We start from the raw sequence: 17,448 nt of genomic DNA, 5'->3' as shown, positions 1-17,448 counted from the left end.
TGCTTCTTCTCTCACCTGAAGCAAAATGTTAGCACCAATCTCAAAAAGAAAAGCAGGCCACGGCCTGTTTGGTGATCCACAGTCTTGTCCCAGATGATGCAAGGGTCTGTAGGCTTGTAGCCTTTTTTTTGGTAGATGCCTCGAATAGCAACCAGACCAATCAGGTATGTTAAGCACAGACACTCACTCTCCAAACAGAAAGAGCCAGGAATCAACGCACTCTGCTCCTGCTCTCACCAGGATCAGAATATAAGCACAGATTCCAAGCTGTCACCTATAAAGCAGTTATTATGCTTTCTGGTGATCAGCAGTCTCCAGGAGATAATGACACTGAACTCCTTCCCTCAACAAGAGAAAACAGAAGCACTAATCCCAAGACGACTACTGAGAGGCAGAATGTGGGTTCTCCAATATCCAGCCTACCATTTGCAATCTCTCTGGATGTCTTTGCTTCTCCTCCATTCCTGATATTACACGTGATCCTTCATCATACACTCCACTCCTTTCCCCTATAATTTCCTCCGTTCTTTGGCTGCCTTGACTGATCCATAGTGCTCTCCCCTTGTCCTTTCAGAGCTGATATGCTCATATACTCCTTTTTCCTCTCATTCACTCTCTCCACTCTGTCAGGGGTAGAATCTGTTACTTTACTTGTTCCCATCAACAAGCACACACACACACACACACACACACACACACACACACACACACACACACACACACACACACACACACACACACACACACACACACACACACACACACACACACACACACACACACACACACACACACACACACACACACACACACGCACACACACGCACCCACACACACCCACACACACACACACACACACACACACACACACACACACACACACACACACACACACACACACACACACACACACACGCATGCACACTGGTGACCCAGCTCTGCCTTCCTCTCCCTCTTCCTCTGAATGTCTGTACCTGTCAGCCCCTTTTTCTTTCCTATGAGGAATGCTGCAGCTTGCTACACCTGCTGATTCATCCATATTATTTGTTGCTGTGGCACCTTATACCTCCAGACACCTTCACATCCTCCTTATCTTCTCTCATTTGGCACTCTCTTTCCTATATTGCTTGGACTTATGATCACAGCACATTTTGACATTCATGTTGTTTCCACACAGAACCTAGTGGTTTCCTTCCTAGTATGATGCTAATATGCACTTACTGCTTCTACATACATATAATGGCTGAGTGTTCCATACTGCCCACAGCTCCCTCTTGCTTTGCTGTCACTACTTTGGGCTTATTTCTACTTTCTGGTGATTGATCATAGCCAAATAATCTTCTATCACCTTTATTTTCAAATTCCCCAGCATCAGACACTGCTTCTTTGTAGCCTCTCTAAAGGTACACTCATTCATTCATTTGGTGGCAGTGAATTTTAACCTCTCATATTTTGAGCCACTATTTGGTTTTCCTATCTTGTGTGCTTTGTCAACTTATGGATTTAAAGGGAACAACCCAAAGGCACGCACGTGGGACAAAGTGCTCGGTCCAAACCAAAGCAGTAGGTAAAACAAATAGTGGACCAGCACAGTGGTAAGGCAGGACAATAGTTTAATTAAATTCAAAAAGTTGAAGCCATATAAATGGCTCACAACAACCAACAGACCGGTTTCGGCTATACAAAGCCTTCTTCAATGCTCATAAATGTAACATAAAATTATGTAGCATCCAACATCCTGGTCTTAAATAGGAAAGATTTAAAGAGACATTACAACATTAAGTATATATTGACAAAATCCCTTAAAGTTAAATATTTATGGAAAATCTTCTGTTGTTGACTACATTTAAATAATAAAACAAAAATGAAACTTACACATATGAGTGTAAATGAATAAAAATGAATCGAAATGCAATATTATAAGGAAAAATTAATTGGCATATTCAACATAATTATACATGAGGATAAAGAGTGTATCTTATTAATATAATTATTAGGATAACTCACCTCTATACATAGTAGTTCAGAAATAATAATGCCAATCAAAATGAGTGTGGATTATTGATGGTTAAGTAAGTACACACAAACTAAATAATTATTATTCTATTTCATTAAGCCCAGGTTTGAACAATGCTCCTAATCTGGTTATCCACATGTTTTCCATATTATTGAGCTTCGTGTGCCAACCTACTTTAAAATTCCTATGCATTTGAATCTTATCAATAATCACAAATTTGAAAACAGCAGTGGGGTGATCCATAGTATGTTTGTATAGGGCATTAGACAACCTTTTATTTCTTATCGCACTGAAGTGTTCACTAAGTCTGAGTTTAACTGGCCTGGATGTCTGACCCACATAAAAAGCAGAACAGGTACAGATAGCCAAATAGATGACCCAATCTGAGCTGCAATTGCCAAAGATGGTGATATTAAAAACTTTTGATGTGTTTTTGCTAGAAAATTCTTTAGTTTTTAACATGTGTTGACAGGCACTACAATGACCACAAGGAAAACAGCCAACCAATGGATCACCAAATAACGTAGTTTGGACAGTCATCTCAGGTGTGTACCTCTTATAGTGAGTAAGGTTGTTATGTCTCTTTAAATCTTTCCTATTTAAGACCAGGATGTTGGATGCTACATAATTTTATGTTACATTTATGAGCATTGAAGAAGGCTTTGTATAGCCGAAACCGGTTTGTTGGTTGTTGTGAGCCATTTATATGGCTTCAACTTTTTGAATTTAATTAAACTATTGTCCTGCCTTACCACTGCGCTGGTCCACTATTTGTTTTACCTACTGCTTTGGTTTGGACCGAGCACTTTGTCCCACGTGCGTGCCTTTGGGTTGTTCCGTTTGTTTCTGTTTCTTTCACGCTGGGGACGCCTGGTTGCAGGTCGCATCGTCAATCTAGCTCCTCAAACCTGGCTTTTGCGTTGGCGATAATCTTTTGGTGACATTGCTGAAGACATCTCATGCAGTCGTTACTATATTTATAACCTTTTTGGATTACTTGCAACAATATTTTTCGTGTAAACAAGGTATTTTCCTGATTACACATTTTGGCCTACTTTTTGCATTACAGTGACATTGCAGTTTTGCTATACGCATTTGGATCTACAGGACTGTTGGAATTTACACTTGGTTTAATTTCATAGTTCGGAACTTTTTTGAAGACTTGGGGCGTTTTTTCGTATTTAAACCATTACAGGTACTGTGTTGTGACTATTACTTTTGATTTTGGTGTTTAAGTTCTGCTTTTCGTGCAGATTGACTATATCTGAATTTAACATCATTTGGGATATTTCGAGCACCAGTTTACCATTTGGAACATTATTCTGGGATCGGTGATTGCAGGTGCGCTACATATGACAGAATTCCAATTTTTGGGACTATAATTTTTGGATAGACTGATTGTGTTTTGGACTTTATACAGTCAATCAATATATTTTTGATTTTCATAGACAGTGTATCTCTTACTTTTTGAGTTACATGAATGTTTTGGCTCTATTCTAGTTTAACTAAGGGACACTGTTTTGTTTGCTAACAATCTAACAATTATAAATATGACAAAAATGTTAGCAATTAGGTTTGGTCCTCACGATGTTCATTCACTAATATGAAGGTGCCACTTATTTCTGGTTATGTTCATTGGATAGGGTAATATTTTTATATCTCATTAATAACAGCATATGATTGCTTTTGAAATTTTGAACCAATAAGATTTGTTTGTCATTGTGATTTTTACATCTACTCTGGCTGTTTTTTATACATTTTGACATTTTCCTACAAGTGCAGACTTATTCCATTGATTATTTAGTAACAGGCCAACAACGGACCACTAAGGTGCTGCATATTGAATTATGCTTATCATGACTTATAATTTCCATCTCAATTTATCCAATTGATAATATATAATGTGTCTACTCTATTCTTGACTCACTAGACTTGCTGTTTAAAATACCCATAGGGTTTATGTATTTCTCTATCATTATTGATTTATGTGTGGCTATGCACTGTAGGCTATTTACTTATTGATACAATAATATTCAATATCAACAACCTAGCATATCACTATCTGTATATACAAACTTTCTTCTACCTATCTACCAAAAGTCCATATATTTATTGTGGTGCAATATTTTAAAGGAGTTATCTCTAATTTGTTTTTTTGATATGTCCTTTATGGTGGCAGAGATGAATGGTCAGATTCTCTGACCAAACAATCTTTTTTTGCTTATTCATTCATTCATCATTTATGTTAGCAGAGCTGAAGTGTCGGCTATCAGAAGTTGTATACTGAATAGATTGACCACTGATTGTAAGGGACATTGAGACAAACCTTTTTATCTGCTCTTAAGCAGCAAGTTTAATATATGGACATTCATACTTTTATATACAGTGGGTGTCTGTTTAAGTTGTTGAACTGGACATAAATAACACTAATAAATATTATATATTAGGTAAACTCAGTGCTCACTCACACATCTCAATAAGTATAGGTGATTCAAGTTATAGCAATATTCTTTGGGTCAGGAGCTGGATTAAGACACATTATTTGATATGGATCTGAGTGGAATTTTGCAAGGTCTTTCAGCTGATAAGGACAACCTTGATGCTTTTGGTTTCAATACCAACAATGTACATAATTCAAATAACAGTGCAGCTGATAGTAGACAGAGATGTGGGTCGGTTTTTCAAAAATTAAACAGAAACATGAAGTCCCTAAGATCAAACATTTGGCACTTGAAATTATTCAAGGCCTACAAACTTAAAGATATCACACCAAGAGGTCTTAGGATCCATCTCCAACCACTTGTGTCAAATGTTGATACTCACTTGTCACAGGATTGGGCTTCTGCTCAACACCAGGCCTCCATGCTTTTTGTTGACACCTTATCTAGTTATTATGAGAGAACTATTGAATCTCAAATAACAGAAATTCAAACATTTTGTTTGGAAGCTCAAGCATTTGCAACTGAAGTTTTTTTTCAGGAACATATTTCAGATTTAGCTAAAGACTTAGCCAGTTTAGAACAACAATTGATGAAGAGGAAAATACACAAATTTAGTAGAGATTTAGCTGATTATGACAAAGGTAAACCCTTTGTCACATCCAAGAATGTTAGGTTTACTGACAGAACCAACAAAAACAATAAAGGCAGGAAAAGGCCAAGATCTATACTGAGAAGGGCAGAATCCACATTTAGTGGCACATCAGAGGATGAGACCTCATCTGTTACAGATTATGATGTACCCTCATGCCAGGCATCCCCAGCTGCTAAGAGAAAGCAGACGGCCCCTTTAGACACAAGACACGAAGGGGAGGGAGGATGCACAGAAATAGACACAGGAACATCCACTCTGCAGGCTTTACTACAACAAATTGTGAAACAATAAATAATGTTCTTAATATTTCATCATTTGAACTATCACCTGTACACTACCAAGTATTGAATAAAGGCCTCAATTTTGTTCCCACTGCACCTGTTTCCAAACATAATTTGTTACAAGATGTTAATGATTTTTGTAGATTGTTAAACCTTAAGCTATTTTTTTCAGGTCATGACAATACTCAAAGATCTACTGGTTTCAAATTTGGTAAATCTACCATTACACCACCCATGGATAAACATCTGTCCATCTTCAAAGAATGTGTCATGAAAGACTTACATTTTTCAACATTATATCAACCCATCAGAAATAATCTTACTCAGGTTGAGAGACTTGCTCTTTCCGAGCTTCAAAATAACCATGACATTGTGATCACTCCAGCTGATAAGGGGGGAGGAATTGTGGTTATGGATCATTCTAAGTATAATGCGGAGGCCTTAAGACAATTGTCTGATTCTCGGTATTACATACAAATGGTTGTAGATCCCACACCCAATTTTAAGGTACAGATTGATTCCTTTTTAGATCTGGCAATTGAGGAGGGTATTATTACCAAACAGGTTGGTAAACAACTTAAAGTAGATGAACCCATGCCACAATACCTATACCTTCTCCCAAAAATGCATAAAGATTCCAACAATCCCCCAGGTAGACCTATTGTTTCTGGTAGAGGATCCTTAACAGAACCATTATCTGCTTTTCTTACTTATTATCTGAAGCCATTAATACCTATGGTCAGATCAAGGATTCAGGATACTACGGAATTTCTAAACATAATCCAGGATTCTCAGTTAGAAGCACACTGGTGGTTATGCACATTGGATGTTTCATCTTTATATACAAGTATCCCCCATGATGCTGGTACTTTGGCTATTTCATACTGGTTGGAGATATCGGAATTATATTCCACTGGCTTCAATAATTTCTTGGTGAAACTTACAGAATATGTTCTGCGCAAAAACATTTTCTATTTTGATGGAAAACCATATTGGCAAATCAAGGGTACTGCAATGGGGGCATCTTTTGCCCCCATATACGCAGATTTATTTATGGGATTTTTCAAACAATCCTATATATATGATGTCCATCAGAATCTTTATATGAATCATTTAGATATCTGGAGAAGATATCTAGATGATTGCTGGATGGTGTGGCGTGCTAACAAAGACCAAGTGGCTGATTTTGTAGGCTATTTGAACAACAGTCCCTTTGACATACAATTTACTGTCGACATTGAGCACCAAGAAATTGTTTTTCTGGATGTTGTGGTCTCAAGACTTTCAGACGATACATTGGCCACTTCTGTTCATAGAAAATTTCCTCAATATAATACATTGCTTCATGCAACTAGTTCTCATCCACGCCATATCATCAGCAATATTCCTAAATCTCAGTTTTTGCGTATGAAACGCATATGCTCTTCACAAGAACAACATCAAGTTTGTAGACAAGATTTGGCTAATAGGCTTATTAACCGTGGATATACAAAGCATCATATTTCCAATACTATTGATCAGACGAACCATGTTACACGTTCCATTCTATTACAATATAAACATTTGAAACAAGATGACAATTCTAATTCTGTCCAACCAATCAGGCTTGTAACTACTTATGGAAACAATACATCGAGATTCAGGGAAATCATCAATAGACGCTGGGACATATTAAAATCTCATGAATTCTTTAATGAGATTTTACCAGAGCTATGTGCTTTCTCATATCGTAGGGGACACACTATACACTCTCGCCTTACTCACTATAAGAGGTACACACCTGAGATGACTGTCCAAACCACGTTATTTGGTGATCCATTGGTTGGCTGTTTTCCTTGTGGTCATTGTAGTGCCTGTCAACACATGTTAAAAACTAAAGAATTTTCTAGCAAAAACACATCAAAAGTTTTTAATATCACCATCTTTGGCAATTGCAGCTCAGATTGGGTCATCTATTTGGCCACCTGTACCTGTTCTGCTTTTTATGTGGGTCAGACATCCAGGCCAGTTAAACTCAGAATTAGTGAACACTTCAGTGCGATAAGAAATAAAAGGTTGTCTAATGCCCTATACAAACATACTACGGATCACCCCACTGCTGTTTTCAAATTTGTGATTATTGATAAGATTCAAATGCATAGGAATTTTAAAGTAGGTTGGCACACGAAGCTCAATAATATGGAAAACATGTGGATAACCAGATTAGGAGCATTGTTCAAACCTGGGCTTAATGAAATAGAATAGTAATTATTTAGTTTGTGTGTACTTACTTAACCATCAATAATCCACACTCATTTTGATTGGCATTATTATTTCTGAACTACTATGTATAGAGGTGAGTTATCCTAATAATTATATTAATAAGATACACTCTTTATCCTTATGTATAATTATGTTGAATATGCCAATTAATCTTTCCTTATAATATTGCATTTTGATTCATTTTTATTCATTTACACTCATATGTGTAAGTTTCATTTTTGTTTTATTATTTAAATGTAGTCAACACCAAAAGATTTTCCATAAATATTTAACTTTAAGGGATTTTGTCAATATATACTTAATGTTGTAATGTCTCTTTAAATCTTTCCTATTTAAGACCAGGATGTTGGATGCTACATAATTTTATTTTACATTTATGAGCATTGAAGAAGGCTTTGTATAGCCGAAACCGGTCTGTTGGTTGTTGTGAGCCATTTATATGGCTTCAACTTTTTGAATTTAATTAAACTATTGTCCTGCCTTACCACTGTGCTGGTCAACTTATGGATTTAAGCCACAATGTTCCTTGGCAAATTTCATGACATGGTTCTGTACATATTTTATGTCTCCATTATCCACTCCTTATGCCTCCTCTATTATTCAAAACATATCTCTTAGGTTCATAGGTGTGTATTAGGCTAACAACCACTGGGGCCTTTTTAAATATAGTCATGTATCCCAAATCTCTGACAAGTTCTGATACCATTGATAAGTGTAAGCAGGAATAGGGAGATTAAATATTTACAGACTACCTGTGCCCATTAGAGACATCAGTGCCAAAGCAGGGATGAATTTCTTGCTGCCTTTCCAACTGTCCAAGTTACACTTGAACTGGTTTGTGGATGAACTCTACTTCAACTGGATGGGGAGACTATTGCAGAAAAAGGTCAGTCTCTGGCATATATATACCTGTCTCTGCAGCAGGTTCTATTTATATTGCAGGCAAAGTTTAAGTCTTTAGAACAGTAATTCTGCTGCTGTTTGCTCTACAGAAAAATGCAGGAGGTATCTCAGGATGGGGTTTGACAATGCCTTGTCTGCCAGACATAGATCTCCTCTCAACAGCCTGTAGGAGACAGAATACAGGGATAGGGTTTGAGGTGGTCTGCATACTTACACCCCATATTCTTTTAGTGAGGAACCTTTTTGGACTTTCCAATTGTTGGATGTGCCTGGTTAGGTAAATAACAAAGGAGCATTTTACTCAATGATAGGTCTACTGAATGCTGAATACAGTGGACCCAAATGTCATACCAAATGCTTATAAGTTGCATAACATATAATGATTTCCTCACTACTGTAGACACATGATGGTCAAAAGCTAGATTACTGTCTATGTGTGTCCTCAAAACCATGACTAATGGGTCAGATGTTAGGGGTGTGTTTTCAGTATGACAGTTACCAGGGGTGGCTGGCTTCCCAAAGGACACTATTATTCATTTCTTGGCATTTAGTTTTAGTCCATAGCTCTGACACAAATTATTTGTCTGTGTCAGCCCTTTCTAAAGAACATTAGCATTTGTGGGGGATTCTAGAACAGCTCCTAATTTGCAATTGTCTGTAAATTTGGTCAGCCAGAGACCCCTAATGCTGGTCTTGCTTTCAGAGAAGTAAATGCCAAAAAGGAGTGGTCCCAGGACTGATCACTGAGGGAACCTGCTTATGACTACTCTCTTTGTAGAGGTGGATTCCCCATTTCTGATGTCCCAAGTCCTGACTGTGAGACAGCTGGCTATCCATAATTTGATGTAAGAGTTTCTATGTAACATCATGAATTCATCAACAATGGCCACGTGGGGTATTGTGTCAAATGCCTTGGACAGGTCAAAGTTGGCAGTGTGAACCATTTTGCACTCATCCATTGCTGCTGACCTTTTTAAAGAAGTCCACCATGTAGAGTAGGCATGACCTGCCTTGTGTGAAACCAAATTGGATTGGGTCCAGTGTTTGGAGGTTTTCTATGTCATTATTGATTGTTTCCATTGATAATTCTTTCCATGGCTTTGCATATGAGACTAGTGAGACTTAAAGATCTGTAATGTCAATTGTCAGTAGATGGCCCACATTTGTACTGTAGAATGACTGTTGTTGCTCTCTATTCTTGAGGCACAGAACAAATTTGGAGGCTATAGTTAAATAGCAGTTCCACAGGGCCTAATAGGTCATGTTTCATGCCATTTAGAAGGCATCCTAGGATAGTGTCTGGGCCCATTAGTGCTGTGTTCTTGGCCTTAGAGAGAACATTGAGGACTTGTTCCCAGCTGATAGTAGAGGGAGTTATATATGATACTATTACCTGAAGGGAGGTTGAGGGGTAGAGAGTTAGAACCAAATGTATCTGACAGTAGATTTGCTATGTCTTTCTGACTCAGTATAGGTAGGTCTCTTAACAATGAACCCTGCACACAACTGTGCATTGCCTTTGAGGCTGTGGACATAGCTAAAGAATGCCTTGTGCTTGTACTTGGCCTGGGAGCCCCAATTTACCTCATATTTGGCTTTGGTAGATTTTATTTGTCCTCTGAGATGTTTATTTAGTTAGATGACCATGCTTGCATCCTGCTGGGAGCTGCACCTCCTAATGTGTGCTATGATTTTCTTTTTTCTGTTAAACAGCCAATTGATTTTGTGATTCCACCACGGTGGCTTGTTTTATGAGTTAGTTCTGTACTTCTTACTTCTTCTTCTTCTTGGGTACAGCTGCCTCTATGCAGCCATTAACATGCTTGTATAGGGTTTCTGTGAACAGGTCTGTGCAGGCAGCAGTGTTGGCAGGGTTTATGGAGGTTTGAAATTTTGTCAGGCTATAGCTTAATTGTAGGAAATTAGCCTTAGAGTAGTTCCTGCATAGTCCAGTGTTAGCTGGGGTTCCGAGTTTTATTTTTAGTTCAAAGGATTCCATTTTGTGGTCTGATTTAACCAGAGAAGACATTACTCTAGGGGGTGTGAAGCACTCTCTCATATTAGTGAGAACCAGATCTGGCATACTGACAAACTGGTCCAGGGAATCTGTGTTTACAAAATCCAGGGATAATCTTATGGCTCTGTTTTCCAAGTTTGACTTTATAATGGACTGTAGCTATTTAATTTTTTGAAAAGTAAACCATGGTGCCCTCTTTAGGGAGTAAGGATTACAAATTGGCAGATGTGGTAAAATGGATATTTAAGGGAATGTAAGTTGTTTTTAGAGAGAGGTGCCACTATAGGAAGTCTATATTCTATTTAGGCAAAGGAGACTGTTTTCTTTTTGCCATTCTACCTGGTCATAGAAAGCAGGAGATTTTCCTTTCCCCCAAAAAATTGTGTATTTGCTTATTTTGTCATTTCTGTATGACACTAGGACTTTAGTTACTGGCCAAAGATGTTCAAAGTATTTTCTTGTTTCGTGGGGTTCTTAGCCAGGACAAGGTATTTTAAAATCATGGATGATAAGCCACAGTCCTCCCCCCAAAAAAAATAGCTCTTGTTTTTATTGTGTGTTTACTGTAGGCTGTTGCTGTAAAATTTTCTGTTTATGTATGAAAACTTTTAATGACTTAATAAAATATCTTGTATCCTTTAAATGCAGCCAATATTCTAGTTAAATTGAACAAAAAAGTGAAACATGCAAATTGTATAACTGAATGCAGCCACCAGAGTAACCAGGACAAGCCACAATCTTTCACAGCAATAAAACATTTCCTATTTATACCATTAATAAAAATAAACTTGCTTACTTAAAACTTAATTTTCCTGTATAGTCTTTAAAGTGAAGTAACTGTTACAATCATGTACAACTAAAACAGAAATTGTCAGGTGACTAGGCCTAAAATGCCCTTTCAGACCATTAGGACTATGCTATTCCATTAAATCCACACTACAGTGTGAAACTGCTACTCCCCCAAGGGTGTTCCCTTCTGTTGTCCCTGCTGCATAACTGCACATCTGCAGTTACTACCATACTATAGCAGGAGCATAGTGTAACACCATTGTCATTGATATGGGATGTATTCTAATAACGTATCACAACTGTGACAGCATAAGAGACATTGCCTCTTTACAGGAAGACTCTGACAGTATTCTCTAACATTCTTAGCTTTGCTCATGTCTTACCACTGACATGTTTGTAGATTCCTCTACCACATTTGCCTTACAGAGTGCTTCATCCAGATTTCTCCTTTTCATCTCCCATGTTTACTCACAGATTCATAGGTTCATACGTAAATACTAGACTAGCTGTCCTTGCAGGCCATTTTAAGCCTGGTTGATGTCCTTTTCATATCTGAATTAATCAATAATATAATATAAACATTATAATAATTAAATTACCGTAATTGTATCTTACCTCTAGTGACAATAATTAGGATCATACCATATATAAATTGAGGCTACCCATTTATGGGATAAACATTTAGAAGATACTGTTGTCCATTAATTGTATGACAGGGGCAAGCCCTGGGGTAAACATATTAGTATCCATCCATATATCCAGGTTACATTTGAATATAGACAGGAATGAGCTTTGTTTCACGTGGATGGTGTGCCTGTTCCAGAGCAGCAGTATCATCTACACCTGTCCCTTCAAACCCTCATGTGGACATTGAGTGAGAGGTTAAGATCCTTCGGCCAAGTATTTCTGATGCCATTTGACTTGCTGATGCGCAGCAGGTACTTCCTTGTATGCCAGACATCTATCACCTCTTATTAGTTTGTAGGATATGGAGTATAGTGACAGGACTTTGGGTCAGTCTATGTAAGACGGTTTACTATTGTTTTTTTGAACAGAAAAACATTTTCCATTTGAAAAAATGAATTGTAATTCTGAAATTAATAAAAATGAATGGTGAGAATGTCGAACCAAATGCTCGACGAATTTGACTCGACATTGCTGTCGAAACCACCATGTGATAGCTGAATAGGAGCTGATGTAAGTCAGACTCCTAGATGACAAATCATGTTTTTACAATGGGGCAAGCCCCCCTGCACCTCCCATGTGGGGAGCTATGCCCCCCACACCCCCTACTTATATATTCTAACTCTGAGATCGCACTACAGTGGGGATGTGGATGAATTTCCACTCCCCATTGTACCGCGATCTCCATGCAGATAGTCAACTTATACTTATGCGAATGCAGTAGTGCATTTGCATAAGTGAAGTCGACTATCTGGTTCACAAATGTTTGTGTGCTTGACATTCTGATGTTCGGTACATTGCAGCCGACAGAATGTAATTCGCACAAACGTATGTAAACCATGTAGGGCATATTGTTTAGGCCATGTCTCCTTTTAGTAAGGTAGTTCTGTGGACACTCCAGTTCTTGTTTGTGTCTGGATAGATACATGCCAAAGGGGGCATTATATTTAATGATTGGCCTAGTGACAGCTGAGTAAAGGGAACAATTACATCCCCAGATCTAGAAAAAATCCCTTTGTTTATAAGCTGTGTAAAATAGGGACTTTCTAAGAATAATGGACACATGCTGGCAGAAAATTAGGTCATGGTCCACACATAAGTTCCCAAATTCCAAACAAATGAGTCAACTTTTAGGGGTATACTGATAATACGGTAGTCCCTTGGGGTAGATGCCTTCACAAAGGATACAGTAATGCACTTTTGGCATTTAGTTTCGGTCCATGATTTTGTTATCAGTTATTTATTTGGGACAAGCCTTCCAGTAGAATTGCTAAGTTATATGAGGATTTACTGACTGCTCTTAGATTTCAGGCATCTGCAAACTTAGTCAGCCAGAGCCCTTTGGTATTGTCTTTTAGTACAGAGGAATAGATGCTAAACAGGAGATGTCCTAACCCTGAACCCTGGGGCACTCCACTAGTGACTGCTCTCTTTATGGAGGTAGCTTCCCTTATATCCTATCTTTGAGCCAATTTTCAAGCCATCAGGTGACATATGGATGTATTCCCAGTTTATTTAGATTTTCTATTATGTCTGAGTATTAGATTGTGTCAGAAGCTTTGGCCAGGTCATGGTATGTTGCACGTATTGTTTTGGCTTAATCCATTTCTTTGGAAATCTTTTCAAAAAAGTCCACCAGATTCACTAAGCATGACCTGCTCTTGACGAAGCTAAAATGAAACAGGCCCAGTGTTTGGAGGTTTGCTATGTTCTTATTATTCCATTCTAAGTATTTCCATGACTTTGCATGCGATGCCAGTTAAACATATCAGTCTACAATTGCCTGTGTCTGTGGAAGGTACTCCCTTATCCAGGGGAATGAATGTAACTGCTCTCCTTTCACTTAGTGCTAAACTTATATGGACGCTGAGGCTGAACAGTGTTGTTCGAGGGTGGCTAAATCGTGCTGCATGCTTTTTAAGATGCATCCAGGGAGATTGTTAGGACCTATCAGTGCAGTATTTTTAGCTTTAAATAGCGCTTTTAAGAATTAATCATTTGTAACAGCCAGAGGCACACCAGTTTTAGGTGTACATTGTGGGACAGATGGAGTGGAGAGAAGGGTAAAGTTGGAGCTGAATTTAGGGACCAGTAGGTTCGCTATATCTTCAGCCTCAGTGTAGGTAACATTGTTCATAATCAGCATTTGCTGCATTGTGATTCTGAGATTACAAATTAATATAAAAAGGCCTTGTGACTGTCTTTGAGTAGCTTTGGAGGATTATATTAAGCTCCTGAGTTGTTTGTTTATTTCAGTGATGAGGACTTTATCGTTTCTTCAAGTGTTTGGTCAAAATTCTCTTCCTTTTCTTAATAAACTTGTTGATATTATGTTTCCATCATGTGGGTTTGTTTCTAGGATTTGTCTAGCACTTGTTCCTACTGGGTACAGCTGCCTCTATGCAGCTGTTTATATTACTGAAGTGGTTTACATTTCCCTGTATTCAGTGGAGTTAACTGGAGTTGGTGGGGGTTTGAAGCTTGCCAATGTATCACTTAGGAGTAGATAGCTTGTCTTAGAGAAACTTCTAAAGTTAGCATGGGTGGAATGGGTCTGTGGTTTCAATTTTATTTAGAAGAAGATGGATTTATGGTCAGACCTAAGAAGTGACAAAGATAAGCAAGGGATGATACAAGATGCCCCTGTATATGTAACGGCAAGATCCCAAGATGTTTTTCTCTAAGTAGGTACTCTGACATTGTTCCAGGGGATTTGAATTGATAAAGTCCAGGAATGTCTGTGCTTGTGCACTAGTGATGATGTAGGTTTCCCAGTCTATAGCTGGATAGTTTAGATTATCTAGGAAAAATGCTGTTGGGTTTAATACTGGGTGATTCTAGCACCTGTAGATAGGCATTGTGTCTTTCTTGGGACATAGAAGGAGTTCAGCAGTCAGATAATGTATGGCATAGGACATTTCCGAGTGTTATTTTGAAATTAAGTATTCCTAATGAATCATGCTACTTTACTAGCATTAATGTTCATCTCTTCTGGATGAGGATTGAAACAGCTCCACCTTTCCCCCCACCTGTTTAGTTGCTGGTCTACACAGCCAGAGAGTTTTCTGCCATTCTTTATCTGTGATTCCTCACTAAACATTTGCCATCACTGAGCTGTGTTGAGCCCCTATTATGATGGGTTACCTGCCTTACCTAAACCTTTTTGACTCCTTGTCACAATAGACTTTCCTGTCCTTTAGCACACTGAATTATCAGTAGATGATCAACACATGTTCAATTTAGAACTGTATCCAGTACTGCAGTCTGAGTTTCATACAGTAAGTTTAGGAAATGAATGCTAGGATAGGGTTAACAAAAGCCCCTCTTTTCTTTTTTTTCATCTGGTGACCCTTTTAGCCAATAAACCTTCCTCTCAGCTAGATCACTTGACCCATTCATTCCACTAGGATAATGCTCTGGCTTTTGTCTGTATATGATTCAGTAATCTTTTGGGGCAAGGGACAAGCTATCTCAAACAGTGCGATCATCCCAAAAGGGACCTCGATTTTCATCTAGCTCTAACATCCTTCAGTAGCATGTTGCTATACCTGCACATCAGGATAGGTAGGCAAAGAGGAGGCTCTTCCAGTTCCTGCACAGCCTCAGGCACATAAAGGGGACATGCTTACTCAGTTCTCTCCCACCTTTCATTAATGTTTTTTTTTTTCCTTTTGAGGTCTGGCCTCAGTTAAAGCTCAACAAAGGAGTAGCCCACAATACACCTCCCCTCACCTCCTGAATACTCTCATCCATCCTGCCTACCTGCACCTTCAAGAATCTGAGCTGTCATTCAGACTTGTTTTTCCTGCCCTGCCCCACTTTTTGCAGATCAAGTGCAGTTGTGTCATGCAGAAAAGAATGGCAAATGTCATAGTATTTTGTGAGACAAAATACAGGGCCAAATTCAGAACGTTACCACGAGGTGTACACATAAATTAACATGTCTGCTCCAGGCCACTCATGTTAATGAATTCAGCTAAAATCCATATTTATCCATCATAGCAGAGGTAAGTCCTGGTGAGTTTAGTGGTCAGGTAGTGTTATGGGTTTATGTGCATGCGTTTATGTGAAGGACTGTACGTGTGAGTGTATGTGTGAGTGTACACCTGCCTGAAAGGTCACAGTAGGGAAAGTTAGTGAGAGGTTACTACAGGTATGTGCTTGTATGTGTGTGTGTGTGTGTGTGTGTGTGTGTGTGTGTGTGTGTGTGTGTGTGTGTGTGTGTGTGTGTGTGTGTGTGTGTGTGTGTGTGTGTGTGTGTGTGTGTGTGTGTGTGTGTGTGTGTGTGTGTGTATGTGTGTATATAGAAAGAACTGGTGAATGTGTCTGTGTCATACTTCCACACAGACTAATGAGCAAAGCTTGCAACATTGGCTTGGGGGAGAACTAGCCACCAGGGTTTACACTGTCACCTAATGTCTTAACAGCAGTTACACATAACTTGAGTTGAGGAGAACAAGTTGACACCAGGGATACTCTATATAACACTTCTAAAAGGCACTCAATTAAAAAAAAATAGAGCAGGAAACCACTAGCCACCAGGGATAACTTTTAGTTACATACCTTAATGGCACTTAGGGATGGTGAGAACAATAGCCACTAAGCCATTACAGATTACAATCATCTGTGAATGACCTGGAGAAGGATAAAGGAGACATTGGAGATCTTCTGACAACAGGGACAGCTATGGGGTATGTGTGTGTGTGTGTGCATGAATGGGGTGCCCATGGTAACATAATATATCAGCCACCACTGATAACTACCATGGGAAAGTACTGGTTAACGCTTGCTGTAGTTAGTGGTAATTCAGAGACACACACAGTAGCTGATAATGACAATTTTACTCCCTGTAGCTGACATGTCTCTGAATTATAATTCTATGCATTGCAGAAACAGAGACCTTTTGCTGCAAGCCTTACAGTCATCCCCAGGGTTATTTTTGAATTCTTCATATTGTTAAAGTTTCCTTTAAGTATTTTAGAAAACTAAGGTATACTATCTGAAATTCCTTATTAGGATTATAATAAATACAACTTGAAAGCCATACCAGTGAGTCCTAATTCTGATGATAAGGTCTAAATAAGTATTTTGCATCAGCTGAGGGCCTAATTTACTCAGCAAAATTTCACATCTCAATAGAAAAGTTTCCAATTTAGGTGTCTGGAAATCTGCTACCCTAAACTAGGAACATAAAGAATAACATCAGACTGAATTAAAATAACTCTAGTAATTTTCTTTTCTTGATAATTCCACAGGCAACAAAGATGCACTTATCTGTCTTAAATCATAGTAAAAATCAGGAAAGTAGACTTATATTGTTAACCTAACAATAGTACATGAAATTCTTAAGTAAATATTCTAAGGCTTAAAGCTTTATTATTACCGAGAAACAAACTGAAGGA

This window comes from Protopterus annectens, chromosome 6.part0 (genome assembly GCF_019279795.1).
Source record: "Protopterus annectens isolate FY-2018-M chromosome 6.part0, PAN1.0, whole genome shotgun sequence".
Taxonomy (NCBI): Eukaryota; Metazoa; Chordata; order Ceratodontiformes; family Protopteridae; genus Protopterus; species Protopterus annectens.
This window is presented reverse-complemented; position numbering follows the sequence as displayed.